The sequence below is a fragment of the Pinus tabuliformis genome, chromosome 3_2 (assembly GCF_031772625.1).
Source record: "Pinus tabuliformis cultivar Carrire ecotype Pingquan chromosome 3_2, CPIR1, whole genome shotgun sequence".
Lineage (NCBI taxonomy): Eukaryota > Viridiplantae > Streptophyta > Pinopsida > Pinales > Pinaceae > Pinus > Pinus tabuliformis.
In genome coordinates this window covers 266,769,622-266,788,501 of record NC_142302.1, presented here as the reverse complement: position 1 = coordinate 266,788,501, position 18,880 = coordinate 266,769,622, and the positions used below count along the sequence as shown (strand labels likewise).

General features: G+C 35.6%; 1 pseudogene; it reads left to right on the top strand.

Annotated features, from left to right (window-relative positions):
- Positions 1–16,365, top strand: part of LOC149180682 (inositol transporter 1-like) — a 60,638-nt pseudogene extending 44,273 nt beyond the window's left edge.
- The last annotated feature ends 2,515 nt before the right edge of the window (positions 16,366–18,880 follow it).

The following is an 18,880-nucleotide window of genomic DNA, read 5'->3' as shown; positions in this document are numbered from 1 at the left end:
TCCCCTTGACATTGGTTCCTTCCAAAGGATTTTTCCTCCATCTGATGAAGACCTTTTGGAAGCCATGATCAAGGGGTGTCCCTTGTCATGTGTTTCCTCCATATGGAAGCCATGAACAGATCCTTATGAGGATGGTTCTTTTGTTGTGCCAACCTCATTAAAAATGAAACAGGGTCTTATGAGGATGGTTCTTTTACTGTGTCAACCTCATGAAATGAAATAGGATACATTGGGATAGTTATTTTCCTGTGCCAACCTCGTTAAGAAATGAAATAAGTCTCATGGGGATGGTTCTTTTATTGTGTCAACCTCGTTAAAAAATGAAACAACTCTTTTTTAGGATAGTTCTTTTATTGTGTCAACCTCATTAAAAAATGAAATAGGGTCTTATGAGGATAGTTCTTTTATTGTGTCAACCTCGTTAAAAAATGAAATAACCTCTTTTGAGGATAGTTATTTTACTATTTCAACCTTGTTAAAAGATGAAACAGGCTCTTATGAGGATATTTCTTTTGTGTGTCAACCTAATTAAAAATGAAATAGGCTTGTTGAGGATAGTTATTTTACTGTGTCAACCTCATTAAAAAATGAAACAGGTCATTTGAGCATAGTTCTTTTCCTGTGTCAAGCTCATTAAAAAATGAAACAAATCCTCCTATATTATCATTGATTCTTTAACTAGATCTCATAAATGTTAAGTCGAGTCTTCTGATCTCGTAAACAAGCCTTCATTTCATCTACCTATTAGTAACTGATAGTCTACTTAGGTGAATGAAATGAAGCTTGGGGGGCATGTGCCTATGTAATTATGATGGGGGAATCAAAACCACTCTCAAGCACAGTTTTCTCTATTTTAAGCTTGTGTAAAAATGAAGCCACCCTCAACCACAATTTTTCTTTGTTTCAAGCTTGTGCAAAAATGAAACTTATCTGGAGTCCATTTCAATTATTATTTTCAAGACTCGTTAAAATCATAAAAATATTGAGCTCCTTTTGTTATCTTTTCATGCTCGTAAACCGTACATGAAAATGCCAAGTTATTTCCATATTTTCCTGCTCGTTAATTAAATTGAAAGTCAGTGAGATGAGTATATTTTTATCACTTTTTCAAACTCGTTAAACCTTATGAAAAAAGAGAAATCATGGAGTCCTCTTTTAAGCCCTTTTCAAACTCTTAAAACATGAAAATATTTCTGAGCACTTGATTGTTTGAACTCGTAAAATTAAACGAACAATTGTCCACTCAGTATAAGTTTACCCCTTTTACAGACTGAGCCATGATTGTTTACAAAAAAGGTATACGTTGACTAATTATGGTCAATAGAGTTCTCTCCCACATTATTTTATCCTTTTTCGAGTTCTAGGGACTAAATTTAAGAAAAAGAACCTGATGGAGTCTACTTATGTTTTTCTTTAGACTCTCTAAAACTGAAAAACACTAAGATTTACTTTCTCTAGGCTCGCTAAAATTTTACGTTAAAGTAATTGAATGATTTTCCTTTTTGTGTCTTTTTCAAACTCTTAAAAGAAAACGACATCGAGTTACTCCTTTTCTGGACTCGTAAAAACTAAACACTATAGGACCCGTTAAGCATAATAGAACCAAACCACTCCTTCCTAGGGTTCATTAAAGATACTAGGATGGACTCATCCGAAGGATGAGCTTATAGGACAAGCATATGTTATCCTCATCAATCTTGTAAAAAATAAAGAGGTAATTTCCAGTAATGGTGGGGGAAAATTGAGAAGAAAAGTTCGTTTCTTGTATTTTAGGCAGTATGTCGCTCTTGAACATGACACTCCACCACATATTTGTTTGGGTTGAGAAATCCATTCGTCTCATAGTTAATCAAACCTAATTGAAAATCTTCAGTTGGTTTGGGTATTATTGTTTAGTCAAATGTTTCCAAGTCATTTTGTCATGTCACCAATATGTTTAAGAGAAGTCTAAACCTCAGTTCAAATTACCTTGCAATTTGTAGCCTTCAATTGTATCGGCCATCCTTGAGTCATTCCTTGAAAAATATTTTCAAAACTTGACATTTTATTTCGTGTCGTAGGCTTTCCTATGATGGTTCACTTCCTATCGACTTCAACTCAGTATCTAGGAAGTTCATCTAGAAACCTTCAGTACCTTGAAGCATGCATTCCATAATGGCAGGTTTCTCACCTTTGATGATAGGTTCTCATCAATGGCCTTCGATCGAACGATTCTATGAGTGTTCGACTTCAGATCACCTATTCACACTTCTTAGATTTTACTGGGAGTACCTTGAGAGCCATTTTCATTATTGGTGGTTTCTCTCGCACTTGTTAACGGTTTGCATCATTGACCGATAATTAAGTGGTTTCTGCCATGTTCGACTTCAAGACATTTACTCAAATGGTTAGATCTGTACCATGGATCGAGAGATGGAGATCAAGACCTCGGATCTAGTTTCATCTATCCAGGTTGCGAGGAGTTTTTTGTTCATGATTGTACAAAGAGTTTTATGTTTGATGGCTGCATCCATCCTATATCTACTTTGACATTATGTATTTTCATACTATGCTGTAAGACTTTTATGTTCTAAGTATGGGAATGCCTACCTCAGTGATGGTTATTATATTTTGTTGTAATCCTTGATTGATTGTTGTAGGTTTCCAACCATGATCTCTGATCCAATCCTTTATATGATAAAGCACTTCAGTCCTCAACTTTTATGACTTCACACTTTAGGGGGCAATCTGCTACACTTCATTTTGTCACCATGACAAATAATCATCAAAACTGGATCTCTCACCATCCATCCAAGTGTCATGTAGCATTCCCTTGCAATTCGACAACTTATATACCTTGAATAAAGTCGAATTTATGGATCTCTTGGTACAAAACCCTGCTTTTTAGCATCTGCACAGTTTCGCTAAAACCACACATGTGCAGTTTTGTCCACTACAAAACTTCATAGAACTGCGCTCTATCTGTGGTCAAAAACTACGCAGGTCAATCAATAAAAAGTAAAAATTAAAATCGAGATCTAGAAGCATTTTTGGTTGAATCATTCCTAGCAGAAAGCCTCGAACTCATTGTTATTCAAGCCTAACATCATTTTTTATGGAACTAATTCCCATTCTTCAAGGAGCCCTCATCGCTCTTTTAGTGGATCTCATCCTTGGACTAAGGATCTCAAACTACTTCCTTTTGGCCTATAAATCAAGCGATAGGTGGGGGAATTGAGGGAGGCTATTGAGAGTAACTTTATGTTGGAGTAATCAGGTTGGAGAGCTTATCATTCTTGGAGAGGATTGAGATCAATGGGAGGAGATTCACGACATCAAGGCACAGGTTTTGTAGCTCCTTTATGTTTCTAAAATTAATACAAACAAGAATTTCTTCTCACTTCATTGTTTAATGGATGAATTGATCAATTTCATGGATGGTTTATGTTATTTATACTCTTCCTTTGGGATGATGTTATTTATATTTTTCCATTGGAATGATGTTTGTTACTAGTCTCCTTGATCACTAGTTTGAGTTATTGAATCATTTATGTTGCTTATGCCTCTAATCCTTTGTTGTTTCCATGTGTGTAGGTCTAGATTCAAGCATGGAGAAGCTGCACTGAAGCACAATGAGGGATCTTAATCAAGCGTGTCGTAATAAGGTATGGATTTCCATTTCTTACCTTATTAGCTTATGATTCAAGGAAAGATAGATTCAGGGAAGGAATTAGCTTGATTGTCTATTTGTTTCTAGTTTCCTTTTAGGATCTAGGGAGATTGCTCTTGTCAACAAAAGGAATTTGCAAAAAAAATAGGTATTTCCTTCTCTTCATTGTTTACTTCTCACAAAGGGTTGTATGTTTCTATGCCTATGTTTTACATAAATATTTTTTATGCTTTACCTAGGTAACATAAAATTCTATGTAAAAGCCCCTGGAAAATAATTAGGCAATAGAGAGTGTAAGAACCCCCAATAAAATAAATTAGTCAATACAGAAGTTGTTTGAAAAATAAACATGGTATAGTTTATTAATTATTATCCTGGTTTCAATAGTTGCAGATTGTATTCTCCTCAAAGTTTTCAATAATGTTAGAATTACTGCATTTAGGTATTTGTATTATTGATTTGTTGGCAATTCCATCCTTAGTTGTCTTGTCATCAGGAAAATTTGCAACCTAGATTAGCATTTAGAACTATATATATATATATATATATATATATATAGATATATATATATATATATATATATATATATATATATATATTTATTTATTTATTTATTTTTTGATTTATAGTCTCTGGTTTGCTAGTTAGTTTTACTTAATCCTTCATTTCAGGATTCTACAATGTTATATTCTAGATTCTGCTAGTCCCCATTTTAGTTGGGCTCTATTTACATTATCTTCATATTGTCAAGTATATATGTGCTTGGGTGTGGCAAACAGTCTGAGACAAGGTGGCTAATAGTGGGAATGACATATATGCAGGTGTCATATCTAGTGCTTTTCTCTACATTCGTGATGACTTTGCTTCTATGAAAAGGAGCACCTTTTTACAGGTACTTGCAAGCTCAATTTCAACTTTCATATGGGATTTTATAATAAATAATTCCTCTTTCTTTCTCATCAATGAATGCTTATTTTCTTCTCATCTAGCTGTTCACAACCCCCTACCTTGAATTTCAACGGGAAACTATTGTTACAATGAAAATTGTGGGTGCTATAATTGGAGAAGCAATAGATGGATGGATTAGTGATTCCTATGGATGCAATCTGGCAATAGTTGTAGTTTATTTGTTTTTTATTGTTGGATCAATTTCTATGGATTTTCCTCCTATCCATATGTTCTCATAGTTGGCAGGTTCTTGGTGGGGATAGGCTTTGGTATTGCATCAATTACTACTCTTGTAGAAGCTTCACCTTCTAAAATAAGGGGAGAAATAGTGAGTACAAATACACTCATGACCACTAGGGGTCAGTTCCTATCATATCTTGTGAATCTAACATTTACTGAGGTAAGAAGCCTTGTTATTGTTTGTCAAATTGTCTATTGATTTGTCATTGGTTTCACAAAGTAGCATGAAACAAGTGCCTTGAGAATTAGTGGGTATCCCTATCATTTATCCAACAAATTTTGTATCAAATATTCAGCTCATAGTCTGCATTTCTCCTCTAACTGCTGAAATATTTCTAAACCACATAATTTGCCTAGCCTAAATTCTATGCAAATTTTCTTCATTTTCTTGGTTTTCATTTAAGGGACACCTTGATGCTTGCATGTTTTTGGAGTAAAGGTGATGTTCATTGGAGGATACTTTAATCACTTGAATATATATTTTTTTATTTGTAGATATTAGGGACAAGTGTTGAAGTTTTTACGTTTACTTAGTTTAGAAACCCTTCATGCACTTTTTATGATTTATTCCTACCTACTTGTTATTTTTCTTTAACAAGTTATTTACAAATTAAATGCTGAAAATAAAGACTAGTGCATGCTCAACATATTACAGATTAGCAATTAAAAGAAACAAGAACAAACACACCACATGACACCATTATTTTTGGACCAATGTCCCCAGAAAAACCCAATGTGGGAAAACCAGTGCATCTATCTGAGGGTTTTCTTATTAAGAAATATCAGAGTACAATCTGGGTGCCAAAACTGGCCAGAGAATTTCCTTGGAAGCTATACCTCACAGTTTGAGAGAAATCTCTTAGCTGAAACCCTGAAAAACCCATCCGGCAGCTCTTCAGCATAAAACTGTTCTACAACCCCAACGTCTGCCCAAACTGGACTGCATTATCCCCTCTCTATCTCATGCTAGCCCTGTGTCAGCATTTCTAGGCCTGCGTCAGCCTGAGGAGGCCCTGCGTTAGCTGCGCTAGCCCCTTTGGTGCTATGTGTAGCACTTGGCTGCCTCTGTGTGGCCCTCCATGATCCCTTGCTGGCTCTGCGTCACCCACCTTGGTTGTTGTGCTACTCTCCCGACACAATCTTTGCCTTCTCTATTTCTATGTACTCAATGCCCCTCAGTTGCTCTCCCGATCATTGATTATATCTCTCTTAGCAAACCCCACTCTAGAGAATAGAATGACTGATCATCTGGTGTACTTCTCCAAGTGACCCTCAAACCTCCTCTTATGCTTTTCATGTTGACATCTCAACGGTCAAGACTAAGTCCCTAATCAACAGCTAAGATTAGATCTGGCTTGATCCATGTCTTTGGACAATTCTAACATAGATTCACATTAATACACATTAATATTTTATTTTCCCTAAGTTTAGACTTAGGGACTCCATTAAAAATATTAATTATTTTAATGTCTCCTGATCTGTTTGGAATCTACCTAAACACTTTCTGGGTATTGGAGAACTCATGTGCTCCAACCTCTCCACCAAATTTCATGGCTGGTGCACATCCAATGCTACCTCAAATCAACACTCCCTCTTAGCAAGGACTGTGCTCTAGTAATACTCCTCACTAAGTATTACTTTGATCATTCGGCATCGGTACCTGTGCTGATGTTAGGCCTTCCTGCCCACCATCCTCTACATTGCTGCCTCCTATACTGCTACCCATGGTTCTGTCACTGCCACTATTGCATCTGTACGACAGCTCCCTCTGCATCCATGCTACTGTTGGTCCTTTCTCCCAACGATGCATCTGCACAACACCTCCTCTCATCATGTTGCATTGTGTTGCCCATTGCTGCACTACAACTCAGTGACTGAGAAGTAAGTAACTGATCCTCCAACTAACCTCCCTATTGGGCTAGAGACCCTTCTGATGCTGAAGCTCCCTCTGCCGCTGACAAGTGATCCCTCTCTGACCTTTGCGTTGTTGCAACAACTCCCTACATCTTGCAGCATTGCACACCTCTCTGTTCCATCATGCACTGGTGCAACACTCTTGTGCCTCTCGCACTACTACAGCCTACAAGCCTTGTGCTATCTTGGGACTCTTCCACTATAGCTCTCTTTGCTGCTCCATCTGCATCCATCTCTACCCACTTAGCCAATCCTGCTACTCCTTGTCGAGGCTCCTGTAGCAAGGTCTAATCCAAGAGGCTAGGTACCTCAAGGATCCTGCCTCTCATCGCCTATAGTCCACCTGACTATAGCTCGATGTCTCCCCACTTCCACTTAAGTGGTGCATGTTCACTCATGGCACAGTCATCATCTATCAACTTCTTTCTCTGCCCGTGATGGCGCTGCCTTAGTCTCAGAAGACTCTCCCTTACTCTTCTTCCTTGGGCACTAGGTCGCATAATGACCCCTCTTCTTACAGTGGAAGCACTTGATCTTGGAGAGATCTTTCTTCTTCCGTTTCTCCTACTTTCCCTCAGATGTTAGGGCCACATCCTCCTCCTTCTCCTTGACCTTGATCCCTTTGCTATTGCTACCTATCTTCAATTGTTGTCTAATCTCTTCCGGGCGAAGAGCTACCCACATCTCGTCCCAAGGTAGGAGAGTCCCTCTGCCTAGGATACTCTGGACAAACACTTCCCAATCTTATGAGACAACATTCAAGGCTATCCTCACCATAAGCTCCTAATCCGGTGTCGCTCCTATAGTAGTCAACTGGTCTCGGATCTCATTCAGTCCTCCGAGGAAGGTGTCAATCGATTGACCCTTATTCATCTTATATAACCTCATCTGGTTCTCGAGCAACATTCTTCTCTACACAGAAGTATGCTGGTACATGTTCGTGAGAGCCTCCCACATCTCAATAGTCATTTCCTTCTCAGTTATATGTGGTAACACATGATCCTTGACCTCGTCAAAGATAATGCACTTGGCCCTCAACATCGCCTCTTCGTACTTGTCATTATCATTTGGGTCAACTGGGATAGATATCATCTTCAAGGCGAAGTTCTTGACACGATTCTTGTCTAGAATTGATAAGATTTTGGCCTTCCAGGGTACGAAATGTGATGCTCCATCCAGTCTATCTTGGTATCTTACCCCGTAAAGTGCCATGATGCTCCTCTACTTCCCTCTTGGAAGTTCTATGTTCAACTCCTCTGAGTCTCTACTTCCCGTCAGGGAGTTCTCTTCTGGACTCCCTCTGAGTCCTGATTTCCCTGGTGGAAGTCCTTCTACTGCTTGTTGAGATGTCCCCTACTCTGATTGTCTTGTGCAACTACACTGCTGATCCAGGTTCCTCGACTAGAAACCCCCGATAACAACTCCTCTAGCCCTGCTCTTTCAGGTACTGTTCTGACTACAGTACCTCACCAGCTCCACTCTACAATATTTCTGTAGCCTTCTAGACTCCAAAAACTACCTCTCTGTGAACTGCGTCAACCCCTCTCTACCTTATGTTGGCTCTGCATCACCCCAGATGGGTCTGCATTAGCCCTGGGATGCTCTGTGTTAGCCCTCTATCCCTTTGCGTTAGCAACATTGGCCTCTCAAAGGCTCTGCGTAGCTCCCTGCTTCTTCTACATGGCTCTGGCTAGCTCTGTGTCATACTTATTAGCTTCTACGCTGCTAGAAACAGCTTCTGTCACCTCGGGACAACTTTTTTCTGCCATTATTTCTTCGCTCGGCTGATGTCTTTTAGTCCTCCTATGATATGCAATCACACTCTGATACCATGTTGAAGTTTCTAAGTTTACTTAGTTTAGAAACCCTTCATGCACTTTTTCTGATTTATTTCTACCTACTTGTTATTTTTCCTTAACAAGTTATTTATAGAGTAAACACTGATAATAAACACCAGTGCATGATCAACATATTACAGATCAGCAACTAAAAGAAACAAGAACAAACACACCACATGACACCATTATTTTTGGACCAATGTCCCTGAAAAAACCTAATGCGGGAAAACAAGTGCAACTATCTGAGGGTTTTCTTATTAAGAAATATCAAAGTACAATTTGGGTGTCGAAAATGGCCTACCCAACAAAGAATTTTCTTAGCAGCTATACCTCACAGTTTGAGACAAATCTCCTAGTTGAAACCCCGGAAAATCCTTCTGGAAGCTCCTCAGCACAAATCTGCTCTACAACCCCAACATCTACCCAAACTAGACTGCGTTAGCCCCTCTCTGTCTCATGTTGGCCCTGTGTCAACCTTTCTAGGCTTGCGTTAGCCCTAGGAGGCCCTACATCATCTCTAGAAGCCTCTACGTCAGCTACGTTGACCCCTCTGGTGCTCTACACAGCACTTGGTTGCCTCTGCGTGGCCCTGCATGAGCCCTTGCTGGCTCTGCATCACCCTCCTTGGCTGCTAAGCTGCTCTCCTGGCACAATCTATGCCTTCTCTATTTCTATGCACTCAATGCCCGTTAGTTGCTCTCCTGATCACTGATTCTATCTCTCTTAGCAAACCCCACTCTAGAGAATAGAATGATTGATCATTTGCTGTACTTCTTCAAGTGACCCTCAAACCTCCTCTTATACTTTTCTTGTTGACATCTCAACGACTGAGATTAAGTCCCTAATCAATGGATAAGATTAGATCTGGCTTGATCCATGTCTTTTGGACCGTTCTAACACAGATTCATATTAATACACATTAATATTTTATTTTCCCTAAGTTTTGACTTAGGGACTCCATTAAAAATATTAATTAGTTTAATGTGTCCTGATCTGTTTAGAATCTACCCAAACCCTTTCTGGATATTGGATATCTCATGTGCCCCAACCTCTCCACCAAATTTCGTGGCTAGAGCACATCCGATGCTACCTCAAATCAACAACATGGTAGTGGATCCTAGGTGTAGCACGGTTACCAACCCTCTTACAACTTTTATTGGTGTTATTCTTGCTAGAATCTCCACATTGGCTCTTTATGAAGGTTTAGTTAGTCTGCATACAATTTTTGTTTTTAATCAAATGTAAAGACATTTCTTTATAATGGACCTACAACTTATTCATGTTTTCTTTCAACATAGAAAAATGAAGTTAAGGGTATTGCAGTTCTACGATAGATATATGACCTTGATTGTCTAGGGAGTGAGATCAAACAACTATCATATGCTATTGAAAAATACCTTAATGAGAGGGATTCCAGTGGAGATATATCATACCTAGACCTATTAAAGTCCAAATAAGTAAGACGTGCTTTATTTACTGGAGTGGGTCTTTAGGTATACATCTACAAAGACTTTGTATCTTATTCTTTGAGAATAATTGATGTGCCTTGTAGTCATTTTTAATTATTTTGATCATGGCATGCATCATGAATGGATGCTAACTCATTTTTATAATCTTTTTTTAATAGTGAAAAAATTTGTATTCACAGCAGGAAAAAACATGTAGGCACTCCACCTACCCCCAGGGATTATACCCATAGGTTGTCTTCTTGTTTATGCTCATAAAAAACAATATACTGAACTGGATTCAGAATATTTAAAGTAGCCAAGTTCTTACCATGAACTAAAATATGGGAATCATCACCAATTTTGACTTGAATATCATTCTTGTAGAGCAATATATAGACAAACTGAAGGCAGAGCCTTATGAAAAATCCCAGCATTTTCTAAGATAGAAAATAACTTAGATGTCAAAAATGATTGCCTTGTTGCTTTGTCTGATGATTAACAATCATGATTTCTTGGTTTGTGGCTTTTCCATATTCTACTCACTCTTCTCTCTCTATTATGATGGGGGTATCATGGCCCTCTTTAATCTTGCTAATCTAGTATATCAGGGATTGGTTCAACTCCTTAATAGCTCAATTTCTCCTCTGTTACAACTATCCTATTTTTCTGCTACTCACCTTGTGAATGGAGGTTAATGTTCGACATGATTTCTACTTTCCTCACCTTCTCCTTCAGGTACCCCATTGACTTAGATAATATTGTATTATTTTCCTTTAGTTTTCCAATCTTCTCTTTGCATTATGAGATGTCATATTTCACCCACCCAATTTCTTTGTCTATAGCTAAGAAATAGGGGAAGTTGTTACTCATTCTATGGTACTTGGGAGAATCCAAGATAGTCTTGAAGTTGATAATATTTGAGGGTGTTTCTATTGACCTTACTATCTCTATGAGTTTTTTTATTGGGAATCTCAGGAATCTCACCAAAGGATATGAAGTGATTTCCTTCTTTCCTATGATTGTCTATCATATATTTTTCAATTTGTTCCTTTTTTTTAATTCTTGAATTTTTTATAGGCCCTTATTGTTAGTGATCTCTCTAATCCTTCAACCTTATTTTCCCTCTTTTTTAGAAGTTTATGTGAAATTTGGGTGTGTGTCATCTATCCATCCTGATTTCTTCCCTTTTCTTCTATTTCTCTGCCAATCTGATCCTTTCTCTATTGTTTCTTATTTCTTTTAACAAGGATATGTGATGGTTACCTATGGACCTCAAAATCTTATTCCAGGCTCCTTAGTTATACCACACCCAATGATTTTGGAATTTTTAACCCTTGAAGCACTACTAATGTTGTTGCTTTGTTGTTGGTAGCTGCTCCCAAATTCCGTGAGAATTAATTGAAATTTTTTACCCCTTGGGTCATAATGACACCTCCTACTCCTACTACCCCCTGCGTCTCATTTTCCACACCATTGAAGAATAAAAAAGTGTTTCCATGCAATTATTAAGGTATTAAGGTTGCAATTTGTGGGCCCTAGCCTCCAACTTCTTGGGGAATTTCATGCCTCTTTGATTTAGGGTTGGCTACATAACATTTGTCCAATATTCTTATAGCACCCTTAGTTCTACCATATCCAATGCTAATTCCAGATTAATTGCAACATCCACTTTTGTGGTTTTGTGCTATGGGTTCTTAGGACTTGTAGATCACTAAATAGTTTCTAAGTGTATCTGAGCTTGTCTTACCAATATTAAGAAGATAATATTTGACTCTCCTATGAATGTAATATTTCCTGGGGCTTAATGTGCCTATAAATCTTAGCAATTAAATGTTGCTAATTATTATGCTTTATTGTTCATAGCTTTACCTAAACCCCATGAAAATTATACTCTCCTATGGAGGTAATCTTTCCCATGGTGAGTGTGCTCAAAACTCTTAGCCCTTAAAGCATTGCTAATGTTTTTTCTTTGTTGTTCATAGCTGTTCCAAAACCCCATGAGAATTCTCTTTTCTTTTTAACCTTTTGGGTCATGATGGAACCACCTACTCCTATAGCTCATGTATTTCCCCTTGTTATATTGAAGAATAAAATGAAGTGTTTTTATGCATATTCAAGTTATAATGTCTCCATCTATGGGTTCTAGCCTCCTTGTTTTGGAATTTCTGGGGTTGGGTGATGAACATTAGTATGATGTTAGATTTTAGACTTCTGTGGGCGTTTTTTGATTCATGATCCGGATTAACCACAGTTCTTAGTTCATTTTGCCAACGTTTCAAACCCCAAAGGGGGTCCATCATCAGGACAAATAGAAAGAATAGGAATGAGAGAATATTGAGAGAGAAGAGAATGCGACCTGGAAATAAATACAAGAACCCTAAATTCATAGAAAAAGGCCGACATATGATTTAAACTAGTTAATATAAATTAATAATATGATTTATATAATTAATATGATTAATATAATAATCAATATAAATTAATTTTATATTAATTTATATAATTAATATAATAATAATATAAATTTTTGCTTTAATTGTTTTTATTCTTTTCCTTTAATTAGATTAGGATTTTATTATTTAGATTTTTATGAATAAACTTTTTATCATAAAAATATATTAATTATTAAATTATAAATGAATAAATTTTTATTTTTTTTTAAAAAACCTATATTATAATTTATTTATATTAATTAATATATAGCTAAATTAATTTATTTTATTTATATTAATTAATATGTAACTAAATTATATCTAATTATATTAATATATTTAAAAATATTCAATATGTATAAATTATATTTAATTTTAATTTGATTGATATAAACTATACTATAATTCATCTATATTAATTGATGTAACCAAATTTATATTAATTATATTATTATAATTAATATATATAACTAATATATCTAATGTAAATTTTAATATAATTATTCTAATTAATATAATTACTTTAATTTAACATTAATTGATATCTTTAATATAGTTTATAAGAATTTTTAAGATTTTAATATAATATAATTAATATAAATTAATAAGATTTATATAATTAATATAATTGATAAGGTTAATGTAAATTAATTTATATTTATATAAATAATATATTTTAATATAAGTTAATTAATTAATATAATTGAATAAAAAATTTAATTAATATAATTTATAAGATTTAATAGGATTTTAATAATATAATTAATATAAATTAATAAGAATGTTTAATAAAATTAATTGATATAAATTAATTCTATTTCTATTTTATTCTTATTTTTAATTTATTAATATTATTAATATTAATATACTTATATGAATTATTAATATAATTAATAATTATTAATATACTTATATGAATTATTATATAATTAATATAATTAATAAGATTAATGTAAATTAATTTATATTAATATAAATAATATATTTTAATATAAGTTAATTAATTAATATAATTTAATAAAATTTTTAATTAATATAATTTATAAGATTTAATAGGATTTTAATAATATAATTAATATAAATTAATAAGAATGTTTAATAAAATTAATTGATATAAATTAATTTTATTTTTATTTTTATTTTATTAATATTATTAATATTAATATACTTATATTATTTTTAATTTATTAATATTATTGATCCTGAGCTTCCAAGGGTTCCGGGGGGGTGTTCATTTGTTTAATTAGAGGAAGCCAATTTCCACTGATTTCATTCCCATTGTCCCTGTTGAGGTTCCGCGGGTACTTCATAATTTCAATGGCCTCCCTGATTTTCCTTTTATGATAGTTGTCTTCTCTTGCAATCACCCTCGCGCTTTCCAAACACACCTGATGTTTGGTTTTGGACGAGTGCTCAGCAAGGGCTGATGAGCGGGATCTTTCATTCTTTATGTCCGCGGCATGTTCTTTAAGCCTTATTTTCAAAGATCGACCTGTTTCCCCGATATAACTCTTGCCACAGGAGCAATCGATCTTGTACACCCCCTTGAGCTGCTGACGATCAATGTTATCCTTAACCGACCTCATTATTTGCCTTATTGTTCCACAGGTTGTAAATTGAGTGTGAATGTTCTTCCTCTTTAAAATTTTTGCAATCTTATCTGTAATCCCTTGGATGTATGGAAGGTAAACCTTCCCTTGATTTTCTTTTTTGTCTTTAGGGGGATGTTCAGAGAGCGCCTTATCCCGGGCCCTTCTTATAGCTTTCTTGATGTTCCACTCCTTGTATCCAATGCTTTTGAAGACAGAGGTCAAGTGATCTATTTCATCCTTTATGTGATCAGGGTCAGAGATCCTAAAAGCCCTCATTAGTATGATCCCCAAAGGTTCAATGAATGTAGCCAATTTTCTTTACTAACCTCCAAGGGTGTTGTCAACATTTTCTCTCTACAATTTGCATTGATACTATACTATGTCATAGTTATTGATATTATAAAATTTTGCTCTTCTTGTAAGATAGTTTTGTTTCTATCCAACTATTTTTTACACGACAACATTTGGGAAATTCTTTTTGCAATGAATCCTTTTACAATTCTAGTGTTGTTCCAAGTGAATTTCATTTTTGAAGGTTTGGCATAAAATTATTTTAGATCAGGTATTTTACTTGTACTTTGTAGTGTCTCTTATATATACCATCTTTTTTCTCTTTGTGGTCCACTTTGAGTCACTTGCCAAGGTATGGTTTTCTAAGGGATGGATTCCTTTGAGATATTGAATGATTCCTAGAAGCTTCTCTTTTACCCCAATTATTTTGGGTATAAATGTTCGTTAACTGGAATTATTGACCCAAGGAAAATTCTATAAAGCATGTTGTGATCCAGTGAGAACATTTCAGCCCTACTCTGCAGGATATTAGAATCCCATAGGGAGGCTACTCCCTGTAAATAACCTTCTTGTTTTGATGCGTAATTCATGTCTTTCCTTCCATAGAGATTTTATTAGTTATGAGAATACAATTTCTTCATTTTATGTCTCTTGAAGGAATATTTATACCAATATTTTTATGTCCCTAACCTCCATATTTCTCTGATATTAACTTCATATTTTGTTTTCTAATTTAGAGTTGGCTCCAAAGGCTTATAGTAATGTTAACCATGAGTCGTTCACATTGATCTACATTTGTTCTTCTTTCTATTATTTGTGACTTATATTTTTACAGTAATTCACTTGCAGGGATTTCAACAGTTTATGGGTATTAATAATGTAATGTATTACAGTCCTACTATTGTGAAATTGGTGGGTTTTGTTTCAAATCAAACTACTTTATTAATTTCCTTATTTGTTATGGAAATGAATGCACTTGGTACAATTCTTTGGCATATACCTAATATGTTGGTGTGGAAGAAGACCACTACTCTTGATGAGCTTAATCAGAATTTTGTTTGTCACTAGCCATTCTATCTAGAAAATTTTACTTGAATTTTGTTATGTGCCCACTGTTGACATGCAACAGACACTAAAAGAAGGTTATTCTTGTCCAACAATCCTCAACTTTAGTCAACCTCTTTGGAACTCCAATGGTTTATTAACTGTTGGGTGTGGCTTTTGTGCAACCTCTGGAAACAATGTAAGGACACATCCCATATTCCTTTCTCAATGTGATATGCATTCCCAAAGGAAATGGATTTTATTCAGTATGTCTTATGCAGTTTATGGAAAAGATAAAAATATGGATTATAAAGTAACTCTGTTAGAAAGAAAAAAACTAGGCCCCTTAAAAGGTTTTATGATTAAAATTTTGTCTGAGATAAACTTACTGAAATATTGATGTCATTGAATTAGATTGCATATCTTAACATGTATTCTTTTATTAATCCATTACAATATTTTATCATTGTTTGTCCATATGATTCTTGGAAATTGCTTTCTTGCAAACACAACATTTGAGCAATATTATTCCCATCACTTTCTCTCCTGGTACAGCGATGTGGGTCCCATTAGTTATGGTTGGGTTGTTGTTCATGGCTTGGTTTTATATATAGATTTCTTCGCACCTGGCATGGGACCAGTTTTATGGACAATCAATTCTGAAACTTATCCTTCAAAATATAGAAATATGTGTGGAAGCATTATCGCAACAATTTTTTGAATATTTAATCTGATTTCTTTAAAGAGATTCCCATCCTTGATTAATGTGTTGGGCACATCCAAAACATTTATAGTATTCGCCATTATTGTTGGGGCTTCATTCTTTTTTTCCTTGATTTTGTTCCTAAGTTGAAAGGACTGAGCTTTGATGAGGTTGATAAATTATGACAAGCGAGATCATATAGTAGTCGTATAAGCGAGGAAGGTTCTTTTAAAAAACACCTTCTTGATGATCATCATACATTATGAAGTAGAAAATTAGATGCTAAAATCTCTCGTGAGTGTTATAGACATTTTTGGGCACTACAACCCCAAGCATGAAATGTCCATAAACCAAGGGCTCCTAAGTCCCTAAAAGTGTTGTTCTAACCCCTAAAGGAACAAGGTCAACAGATTACAGCTTCTCCCAGAAGTTCTCCATGAAAAACTGCTCAGAATTGGTCAAAACTGGATCATTTCACTTGCTCCATGGCCAGGGTGTGATGCATCGTACCTTGAACACATGGGAAGTGCGTTACATTTCAAAAAGCCCTTCTATGGGGTGCGATGGATGGGAAAAGACAAGTGGCGGAGACAGTTTTCAAGGTGGATGATCATGGAATCTTCCAGAAACTTCTCTTGGGACACTTGCCTCTCAAAATCACCCAAGGATGAGTAAGAGATCAATGAGATCTCCAAGTGGCATCAAGAACTATCAGAGAGAAGACACTAATAAAAAACCCAGAGCTGACTCACACCTCTGCAAATATCTATATATAGATCTCTCATCCCAAAGATCTAGGGGTTGGAGGCTGGAATTTTGCATATTGTAAGGAATTGTTGTTGGTTTCTTGAGACAAACATCAGATTGTTGGGTGATCTAAGCTTTGTTTGAGGTGAAGAGGGGCTTCTTTGCTGGGAGGTTGATGCTGGGTCAGAACAACTGGTTGTAACTCCTCTTGGCTCTTTTCTTGTTTATCAATAAAAGCTATTCAAGTTTTCCTCCATGCTTTTGTGTCATTGATGCTTGCTACATTTGTATGGTCAATTTACATCTGATCCTAGATTGTTTATGATTATAGATCCATGTCTTTGTATAGTCCTATGCTTTTGTGATCTTATAGGTACTTTGTGAAGCTGGGCGTGCAAGGGAGCAGGTAGCTGAAGACTATCAAAGAAGAGAGGAATCAAATTAGGAGATTAGCGCAAGACAGAGGTTGGTCTTCTTATTCCTCTCTATTTATAATTCATAAAGGAAAAACGAAAGTAGCTTTTCTCTATTTGTTTCTAAGGCAGTTGTCACACCTTAGTGGGATAGAGCAGTTCTATATAGACACTTTTCCCTGTAACAAAATGGCGACTCCACTGGGGAGCTAATTAGTTTGTTTGTTTATCATTCTTTGTTGTCTGTTTCATAAAATTACAAGTAGCATTCAAACTGCATTTGCCATAACAAATGCAAAGTAGCTAATTTCTACTTCAATCCATCTACTGGATCTGTTTATGATTTAAACAACTGATTCACAAAATATCTGATTGCCCTTGTGATAGCTCTTAGATCCTCCTTAGATCTACCCCTTATTGTTGCATTACTGATTGCTTTTTGCTCGGCCAAAACCCAAGAACTGAACTACAAACTGTGACCCGGAACCCGAACAGAGTCTCGTTTCTAGCCCAGCGCAGGTACTGTTCAGAGAATCTGAACTTCAGCGCACTTCCCGAGTGGACAAGGTGCGCTGCATTTCAAATTCTCTATGTTACAGGTGCACTTATCAGACTAGGCTCTGTGCAGTTTTGGTTTCTGTGATTCATTCTTTCCAGTTCTATTCCTAAATTTTGCTGCTTGTGATCAGTATATGTCTGTTTGAAACCCCTTTTCCTTGCTGTTATTCCACCTCCTTTGTACAAAAGAACTGTAGATTTTTTTGTGTGTTTGTTGAGTCATCTACAGTTCTCCTTTGCAAAAGTAGCATAATTGTATTGTTGTCCTTTGATTTGAAACTGTCACAAGTGTCGATTTCGATCATAGGAAAGAGTTTGATTACTGTTGATGGTCGATTATCCTGTTACTATTGTTTTTGGTCTGAATTTGTAATTTTCTAGTGTCAAGAACAAGTATTCATTTCAAAATCGTAAGGTGTTGTGATCATCTACATTTTTTATTTCGAAAAGAAACTTGTTGATATTTGTCGCTTGAAAAGAAATTCAGATTTGTGCATCAACTTTCTTTTTAGCATTCATATACTAAGAAAATCGAAAACAAATACATGCATGTGAATTTGCATATAGACAGTCTGATTGGCTTGATATAGGAAAGTGCATTTAGAGTGTGCTCTTTGCTCTTTGTGAAAAGATTCTATCTTTCTTTTCCTTAGTAGCTAGGATTTTCATTGCACAAAGAAGATAAAAAGTTTGTTTATCATCTTAGATTTCATTTTAGGAATTGCATCTACATCTCATGGTGAACCTGAAAGGAAAACTTCATAAACAAGATCAACTTAAAATAAATTCAATGAATCTAACAACGCTTTGGAACTTAGCGCACAACATTTAGAAGTCTAGGCTAGAGACGTATTCCGACATCGTAAAGCTTGGTAACTGTTGTTCTCACTGATGGTTGGGTGATTCCTCCACTTTGAGACGATAAGTGCCAGTACGGACTTGTGCTCCCACGTACCGTCGAGTATATTTTGGGAGACCCCAATAGGCTTAATCCTTTATCCATAGGAAGCCGTATCTGCCGCCCTATCGATCACAATGCACTGAACACAGCATTCGAGAAGAT